Source organism: Theropithecus gelada, chromosome X (genome assembly GCF_003255815.1).
Source record: "Theropithecus gelada isolate Dixy chromosome X, Tgel_1.0, whole genome shotgun sequence".
Lineage (NCBI taxonomy): Eukaryota > Metazoa > Chordata > Mammalia > Primates > Cercopithecidae > Theropithecus > Theropithecus gelada.
In genome coordinates, this window is record NC_037689.1 from 100757880 (window position 1) to 100766093 (window position 8214).

Below are 8214 nucleotides of genomic sequence, written 5' to 3' on the forward strand. Positions count from 1 at the left end.
GAAAGAAAGAAAGAAAGAAAGAAAGAAAGAAAGAAAGAAAGAAAGAAAGAAAGAAAGAAAGAAAGAAAGAAAGGAAGGAAGGAAGGAAGGAAGGAAGGAAGGAAGGAAGGAGGAAAAGAAAGAAAGAAAGAAAGACAGAAAGAAAGAAAGAAAAGAAAGAAAGAGAGAGGGAGGGAGGGAAGGAGGGAAGAAAGGAAGGAGGGAAGGAAGGAAGGAAGGAGGGAAGGAAGGAAGGAGAGAAAGAGAAAGAAACTTGATATCGTTGTGATGACTGAAGACTTTTAAATAAAGACCAATGTTGTCTAGAGAGAAGAGCAGGAGCACAACTTCAGGAGTTCGGGACTCAGATGAAGGTGTGGGTGCCCCACGGTGGGGGATGAACCTCCCTGGGGTGTAGTGAGATGAAGCGATCCTGGATGCAAGTCACCTCCTTTCCACTTTGAGACAAGTTGCCCTGGCTGTCTGGTGAGGTGAGGCAGGGAGATATAGGACTCTCCTGTCCCCAGTGAGTGTGGTGTCCTGCACCAGTGTCCTGGAGCTACTTTCCATATACAGACAGGATGTGGGAGGATGAGACAGGTAATGACTCTCTCTGAGCCTAGCGTTCCGGTCTGTAAAATGGGGATAAAAATACTCACCCACAGGATTGCTGGAATAGTGATAACACAGGTGAAAACTCAGAACCCTGTGATTGTTGTAGTCATAGGTTGTTGTTTCGTATTCATAGGCTCCCATCATCCTCCCTCCCTGTCCTGTCCTTAGGCAACCACTGATCTTCTATTACTTTAGATTATTTTTCATTTCCTGGAATTTTATTTAAATGGAAACATGAAGGTTGTATTTTTTATTGGCCTCACTTCTTTCCTTCCGCTTATTTAATTTTAGATTTATCAATATTGTTGCATGTATCAAAAATTTATTTATTTATTTATTTTTGAGACAGAGTTTCACTCTTGTTGCCCGGGCTGGAGTGCAATGGCACGATCTCGGCTCACCACAGCCTCCGCCTCCTGGATTCAAGTGATTCTCCTGCCTCAGCCTCCCGAGTAGCTGGGATTACAGGCATGCACCATGCCTGGCTAATTTTGTATTTTTAGTAGAGACGGGGTTTCTCCATGTTGGTCGGGCTGTTCTCGAACTCCTGACCTCATGTGATCCACCTGCCTTGGGCTCCCAAAGTGCTGGGATTACAGGCATGAGCCACTGCGCCCGACCAATTTTATTGTTTTTAATGGCCAAATAGTATTCTAGTATATGGGTACACTACAATTTATCTATTCAACTGTTGGGAAAATTTTGGCTTATTTTCAATTTGTGGCTCTTGTAAATAAAGCTGCTATGAAGATTTGTGTATAAGTCTTACCATAGACATATGCTTTCTTCCTCTGTGGTAAGTAAATACATAAGAGTGCTAAGCTGGATTATATGGTAGATGTAAAATTAACATCGTAAGAAACTGCTGACTGGATGTGGTGGCTCATGCCTGTAATCTTAGCACTTAGCAATTAGCTGGGCGTGGTGGCGCGCACGTGTACTCCCAGCTGCTCAGGAGGCTGAGGCAGGAGAATCGCTTGAACCCAGGAGGCTGAGGTTGCAGAGAGCCGAGATTACACCACTGCACTCCAGCCTGGGCGACAGAGGGAGACTCCATCAAAAAAAAAAAAAAAAAAAAAAAAAAAAAAAAAAAAAAAGAAAGAAAGAAAAAAGAAGGAAAGAAAGAAAGAAGAAACTACCAAACTATTTTCCACAGAGGTTAAACCATTTTTCATAACCACCAGCAGTATATGAGAGTCCCATCCTCCACAATCTTACCAACATTTGATATGGTTAGTCTTTTAAATTTTGGCCATTCTCAAGAGAGTGTAGTGGCCTCTTATAGTTTTCTTTTGCATTTCCCTGATGCGTAATTGTGTTGAGCATCTTTTCTTGTGCTTATTTGACATTTGTATATCTTCCTTCTTGGAGTGTCTTTTCACAGTTTTGCCCATTTATTTATTGGACTGTCTCACTGATTTTTGTGATAAAAACAAACAAAATAAAATTTACCAACCATTTCTAAGCATACAGGGCAATAGTGTTAACTATATGCACTTGTGCAATAGTGTTAACTATATGCACTTGTGCAATAGTGTTAACTATACGCACATTGTTGTGCAATGGACCTCTGGGAATGTATTATCTGTTGAAACTCTATACTCATTGAACAAAAAATTCCCTTTTCACAACTTCCCTAAGCCCCCAGCAATCACTATTCTACTTTGTGTTTCTAAGAGTTTAACTACTTTAGTTACATCATATATTTGGACTAACACGCTATTTGTCTTTTTGTGACAGCATAATGTCCTCAAGGTTGATCCATATTATAGTATATGACAGGATTTTCTTCTTTTTTTAAGACTGAATTGTATTTCTTTTTTCTTTTTTGTTTTTTTTGGACAGAGTCTCACTCTGTCGCCCAGGCTGGAGTGCAGTGGCGCAATCTCGGTTCACTGCAAGCTCCTCCTCCTGGGTTCACACCATTCTCCTGCCTCAGCCTCCTGAGTAGCTGGGACTACAGGCGCCTGCCACAACGCTGGGCTAATTTTTTTGTATTTTTAGTAGACACGGGGTTTCACCGTGTTAGCCAGGATGGTCTCGATCTCCTAACCTCATGATCCACCCGCCTCGGCCTCCCAAAGTGCTGGGATTACAGGCGTGAGCCACCACGCCCAGCCCCGACTGAATTGTATTTCTATGTCACATTTTCTTTACGTATTGATTCATTGACGGACAATTAACTTGCTTCCACCTCTTGGCTACTGTGAATAATGCTGCAATAAACGTGGTCATGTAATATCTCTTCAAGACTCTGTTTTCAATTCTTCTGGATATATATCCAGAACTGGAATTGCTGGATCATATGATAATTCTATTTAAAAATTGTTGAGGAACCTCTATACTGTTTACATAGTGGCTGCAGCAGTTGAACAACATGAGTTTGAACTACACAGGTCTACTTATACGTGAATTTTTTTCTATCACCTTTTCCACCCCAGAGTCAGCAAAACCAACCCCTCCTCTTGCTCCTCCTCTTCAGCCTACTCAACCTCCCAGAAAATACCTTGAGACAAATGAAAATGAAAACACAATATACCAAACCTTACGGGATGCAGCAAAAGATGTACCAAACAAGAAGTTTATAGCAGTAAGCATTTACATTAAAATAGAATAAAAATCTCATCAACAAACTAACTGTATACTACAATGAACTAGAAAAAAATTAACTAGTTCAAGTGGATCCTTGAACAATGTGAGGGTTAGGGTCACTGGGCCTCATGCAGTCAAAAATCCTTATATAACTTTTGACTCTCCAAAAACTTAACTACTAATAGCCTGCTGTTGACCAGAAGACTTACCAATAACATAAATGGCTCATTAACACATATTCTGTATGTTATATGTATTATATACTGTATTCTTACAATAAAGTAAGCTAGAGGAAAAAAATGTTATTAAGAAAGTCACAAGGAAAATAAAATATATTTAATATTCATTAAATGGAAGTGCATTATCATAAAGGTCTTCATCCTCATCATGTACAAGGGAGCTCCCATAAGATTATCAACAGAATCTCAGCAGAAACATTATAGACTAGCAGGGAATGGGATACTATATTTAAAGTAAGGAAAGAAAAAAACCCTGCCAATTAAGAATACCAAATCCAGCAGATCTGGTCTTCAAAAATGAATGAGAAACATATACCTTCTCAAATAAACTAAAGCTAAGGCAGTGCCTCACAGGGTGAAAAGTGTCAGCCAGGAAGCAAAGGGAGCAAGGGGAAATCATGAGCAAGATTTTATATCTATTCTATATATATAATTTATATAATACATATATATATAATTTAAAGCCACTCAAATTTAGCAGTGAGGGGTGGATACCAACTTTAATGACATTAATGTTAATAAGGTTTGATAACCCACTACCATTGGACAAGCCAAGATTCTTTATTGTGGTTTCTGTCAGGAGAAATGGGCAAGGTAGGGTAGCCAGTCTTAGTGTTGGCTGGTTTGAACATTTTCAATGGGCTTTGGGACACAGTGGTTGTCCCAAGTTGCCTGGTACCTGGCCCTTGGTTGATTAAGCAGGGGAGTAGTGGTGTTGTGAGTGTGAGAAGACATGGAAGGGATGTGGACTCCGGATTTGTTGGTTTCCATATGAAAGGCATAATCCAGTACTTTGCTACATATAGGAATTGGTTAGCCCTGGGAGTGGCAGTCTCTTCAGTGTCAACAAGGTCCCAGACATTAAAGCATAAGAATAAAAAGTTACCTTTAATGCACAGCCTTGTCCATATAACCAGTCTTTCAGACCACCCAAGAATATTGTAGAATATTGTTATCCCATTTGGGAAAACAATCTGTGGTCTTCGGTGGTATGGAAAGACCAGTACACTTTCAAGTAATTACATTAACAGAGACACTTCATATATTCCAGAATTCTGCATGGTAGACATAAAATTAATAGTATACAAATGTCAGTTGTTTAGGTCAGAATGTTTCCAAGTGTGATTCATGCATCACTTCATCAAAATCATCAGAAAGTACTTGTAAAAACTGCAGATTCTTAGGCCTATCCTGGATGTGATAAACCAAAACAAGGAAGGTGAGGTAGGAGGTGTCTTCATTTTGAGTAATTTTGTCAACTGGTTTTCATACTCATCCAGATTTGAAAAGCACTGCTATAGATCTACAACAAAGACTTCTCAAAATTTTAAATCTTCTGATACTTAATTTGTTGTCATTTTTTTCTGCTACTCACACTCAGCTTTAAACAGTTCTCTATTGCAGTGTGTAAAATAGGTAACAATTCCTTCACTTAATACTTATCCAGTGATTTATATGTGAGCCACTAAACTAGGAACTGAGGATATGGCACAGGGAACAAAACAGGTACAAAACAAAACAGGGAACAAAACATAGAGCTTTCATTTTAATCTGGGAAAACCGGCAATGAGCAGGTAAACAAATCAATAAACAGGGTGATTTCATATGGGGATGAATGCTTTGAAGAAAATAAACATGTAAATATAGTAGAAAATGACCAGTACAGAGATTATCATAGGTGGGGATGTCAGTGAAGCTCTTTCTTAGGAAATGGCATTTGAAATAAGTCCTGAATGACAAGAAGCCAAGCATGGGCAAGCCCCCTTAACTGGGACAGGAAGTCTTAAATGAAGCAGAAACTCCACATCATCACAGACGGGCTTTTTGCATAAGTAAATGGGAAGGACCCCCTTCCTAGGGATAAGGCAGACACAGAAACACTCGGAACTAACAAAGAAATAATGAAAAAAGTAAAATCTCTACGTCCCACCTGTGAGAAGAACGAAGATGAAACCATACAAGGGTTGCCTCATCTTTCATGCTGTTACAGAGATCCTGTCAGGAGAAGGCACTAGCGTGTTGGCACTGTGCAAGAGAATAAATATTTACTTTACAAGTTGCCTCAGTTTTCCAAGGTAGTAATTTATCTCCACTCAATCACATAATTTCCTCTTTCTGTGCTGAGTTTCCAAGACTCAAGGGGAAACTTCAACTAAACTAGCTTGGAATGGTGTGTTTGATGTCATACCTCACCCCGCCATGGGGTGGGCACTAACATTCATCTTGTTCCCTGTGGTGCAGGTCTAGATATCAAGAGAGCGAGGTCCGGGATGCAGAATTAGAATTGAGCTGATAGCACCTGCCACATAGTAGACATCTAATACATATTAATAAGTTAGTGAGATGTAGATACAGGAGGAAGCAGAAAAAGAAACTAAGTATATATCTCCTAAATCTTTTTATATACATGTATTTTTCAAGGAGAGTTGGAATCACTGTGTACTTATTGTTTCATAATGTACTTTGAAAAAAATATTTTGTTTCCGTTTATTTAAAATATGGCCTTTCACTGGGGAAAAAACTTCAGAAAATGGATAACAATGCCACCTTGTGCTCAGAGTCAGAATTGCAGGAGTGAAAGTCAACCAGAGGACTTGGCAAGGGGTTGAGGATTTGGGGAGTGAGGGAGGTGGATGAATTCCATTGTACAGAACAAAGCTTTCTGGAATATTCCTCACACTGGCAGCAATTCTTCCATATCTATGCCCATCCTGGGATCTTCAAACCCTAGGACTGAAAGTTCGGTCCCTATTGAACCAAACAGAAAGCTTCACGAGTTGGTGTGTGAATAATTGTGTAGTACAGACACACACAGAAATACTGCCAAATTGTTGTGATCTGCTTCTTTACTCATAAAACATATATCGTGAATACATTTACAAAGCAGTAACTATATAAGCATCGTATTTTGTAATCATTCCCGTTTTATATTTCTAACCTTTTATTCAATAAAACTTCCATATTTTAAATCCTACAGAAATGCAAATTTAAATGAAAGTGTCATACTAACATACATACATCGCATCACACCATCATCAAACCAACATACACACATTGATTAGCAAAGGAACTTTTTTAATGTGCTATTTTGTGGAGCAATATTTGCACATATTTTTTAGTCAATAAATGTATCTCTACCCTGTCATTTTGCAGATTGGTTTGCAGATTTTCCTTTTTGTTGTTGTTGTTGTTGTTGTTGTTGTTTGAGACGAAGTTTCGGTCTGTGGCCCAGGCTGGAGTGCAGTGGTGCCATCTCGGCTCACTGCAAGCTCCGCCTCCCGGGTTCATGCCATTCTCCTGGCTCAGCCTCCCAAGTAGCTGGAACTACAGGAGCCCGCCACCATGTCTGGCTAATTTTTTTTTTTTGTATTTTTAGTAGAGACAGGGTTTCACCGTGTTAGCCACGATGGTCTCGATCTCCTAACCTCATGATTTGCCCGCCTTGGCCTCCCAAAGTGCTGGGATTACAGGCATGAGACACTGTGCCCGGCCAGATTTTCCTGTTTTACAAAACTTTATCTCATAACCTTGTCAGATTACCAATTATGACTTTCCATTGTTTAATAAGTATGAAAGGATATAGAAATGCATATTTAGAAATTATTCTGTTTTCCTCTTCTGCCCCACCTTCTGCCCATTATTGTAAAAACGTAGTCTCTGTTAATTCATATATGCCTATTTTCCAAAATTTTTCTCTTGTAATCATACACATACTGTGTCTGGAATTGGTGGGTTCTTGGTCTCACTGGCTTCAAGAATGAAGCCGCAGACCCTCGCAGTGAGTGTTATAGTTCTTAAACATGGTGTGTCCAGAGTTTGTTCCTTCAGACATTCAAATGTGTCTGGACCTTCTTCCTTCTGGTGGGTTTGTGGTCTCGCTCTCAGGAGTGAAGCTGCAGACCTTAGTGGTGAGTGTCACAGCTCTTAAAGGCAGCGCGTCTGGAATTGTTGGTTCTTCCCGGTGGGTTCATGGTCTGTTGGCTTCAAGAGTGAAGCTGCAGACCTTCACGGTGTTACAGCTCATTAGGGCAGGGTGGATCCAGAGAGTGAGCAGCAGTAAAATTTATTGCAAAGAGCCAAAGAACAAACCTTCCATGGCCCTTAACGGGAACTCAGCGGGTTGCCACCACTAGCTCAGCCAGCCTGCTTTTATTTCCTTATCTGGCCCCACCCACATCCTGCTAATTGGTCCATTTTACAGAGAGCTGATTGGTCCACTTTACAGAGAGCTGATTGGTCCATTTTGACAGAGTGCTGATTGGTGCGTTTACAATCCTTGAGCTAGACACAGAGTCACAGAGTGCTAGTTAGCTAGATACAGAGTTAGCTAGATACAGAGTACCAATTGGTGTATTTACAAACCTTGAGCTAGACACAGAGTACTGATTGGTGTATTTACAAACCATGAGCTAGACACAGAGTGCTGATTGGTGCATTTACAAACCCTGAGCTAGACACAGAGTGCTGATTGGTGCACATATGATCCTCTGGTAAAAGTTCTCCAAGTCCCCATACAGTTCAGGAGCCCAGATGGCTTCACCCAGTGGATCCTGCACTGGGGCTGCAGGCCGAACTGCCTGCCAGTCCCCAGCGGCACCTGCACTCCTCAGCCCTTGGGCTGTGGATGGCACCGGGCACCACAGAACAGGGGGTGGCGCCCATTGGGGAGGCTCAGGCCCCGCGGGAGCCCACGGCAAGGGGAGGAGCTCAGACATGGTGGGCTGCAGGTCCCAAGCCCTGACCCACGGGGAGGCAGCTAAGGCCCGGTGAGAATTTGAGTGCGGCGCTG